Raw genomic sequence first — 1,751 nt, forward strand, 5'->3', positions numbered from 1 at the left:
AAATACCTTAAATTTTGGAAAATTCGGAAACAGTCCGAAGACGTTAATGTATTCGCATATAAAATTTAAATTAAAAATAAAAATAAACCATTATTTCATTTTTTATTAGAATTGTTTTGTTATTAATAGTCTTAGTTCTTATCGGCCTGGAGTATGCCGTAAAACTGCTTCTGCTTGGCTAAGAGCTCGTCTTCCTCGGACGTAAGGAAACAGGTTAACGGCCCAAGACCCAGAGGCATCTGGCAGGAGTGAGAGCCTGCTCCCGATTACGGACCACCAGCAGGGTTATGCCAGGTGGCGTGGTTTTCCTATTTAACAGTGATGAGTCAAACCCAGCATTCGCGGATAGCAGCCAGAGATGGCTGTCCTCACTGTTGGTTTGACACCTGAGTTGATAGGTTTTACCACCTTCGGAAAAAAAAAAAAAAATAGTCTTAGTTCTTAAAACTGCTTCTGCTTGGCTAAGAGCTCGTCTTCCTCGGACGTAAGGAAACAGGTTAACGGCCCAAGACCTAGAGGCATCTGGTAGGAGTGAGAGCCTGCTCCCGATTACGGACCACCAGCAGGGTTATGTCAGGTGGCGTGGTTTTCCTATTTAACAGTGATGAGTCATCCCAGCATTCGCGGATAGCAGCCAGAGATGGCTGTCCTCACTGTTGGTTTGACACCTGAGTTGATAGGTTTTACCACCTTCGGAAAAAAAAAAAAATAGTCTTAGTTCTTCAACATTGGTTTTCCCACCTTTAAAACAAAAAGAAATGTAGCCTTAGCTCTTAATCACTTGTATTTGGGTAGAGTTTGTGTTTAAGAAGTGAGACCAGAGTGACTAATTTTAGGTGGTGTGGTTTAACAAATGTGTTAGGTTTTCTTACTATGTGGAAAAAACAAAAATAAATCTTTCAAAATTATAATAATAATTCAATTTAATGTTAAAATTTAGTTAAATATTAAATTAATGTACTAATGTAGATTCATCTTAACCATGGATCTACCAAACACCTAGAGGGATCAAACCTATTTTAGAGTGAAAGAGATTTGATCCCTCTAGGCTTAGTAGATCTTGAGTTAAGAAAATCAATCATATTGTTTTGTGAGGAAAGGGGAGACTACTAGTTTGATTCAAAGTTGAGTCTTCTATTATGTTTGAGTAAACTTCCTTGAGTGGGCTTAATGGTTAGGAGCATGTGTTTCCTCTAAAGAAGTCATTGGTTCAAAACCAAAGGGGGGTAGAGTATGTATGCAACTTAGCAGTCAAAGGATCCCTTGTCCCACAAACTAAACAACTTATAAATTGAAAAATGGTTAAAATGGTGGGTCCCTTGTCCCACAAATAAAACAACAATTAGTGGTTACCTTCATAAATGAAACAACTTGTAAATTGAAATGGTTACGATCTCTCTTCTGAAACCAACAAAAACTAGTTGATCTCTAACCAACAAAAACTAAACTAATATTATTGGGTAAAATTGGAAAATTGTAATTTTTTAAAAATACTATGCACCTGTTTAAATAGACCACGTTAGAGAATAATACCATGGGAAAAAACATGGGAAAACCATGGATTGTCAAAATTATTATTATTATTATTATTATGTAATTTGACCACATAAAAATGTTAAACATGATAGGACACGTTAGAGAATAATACCATGGGAAAAAACATGGGTAATAATACAGTGGGAAAACCATGGATTGTCAAAATTATTATTATTATTATTATGTAATTTGACCACATAAAAATGTTAAACATG

Source organism: Pinus tabuliformis, chromosome J (assembly GCF_031772625.1).
Source record: "Pinus tabuliformis cultivar Carrire ecotype Pingquan chromosome J, CPIR1, whole genome shotgun sequence".
In the NCBI taxonomy this organism is placed as follows: Eukaryota; Viridiplantae; Streptophyta; class Pinopsida; order Pinales; family Pinaceae; genus Pinus; species Pinus tabuliformis.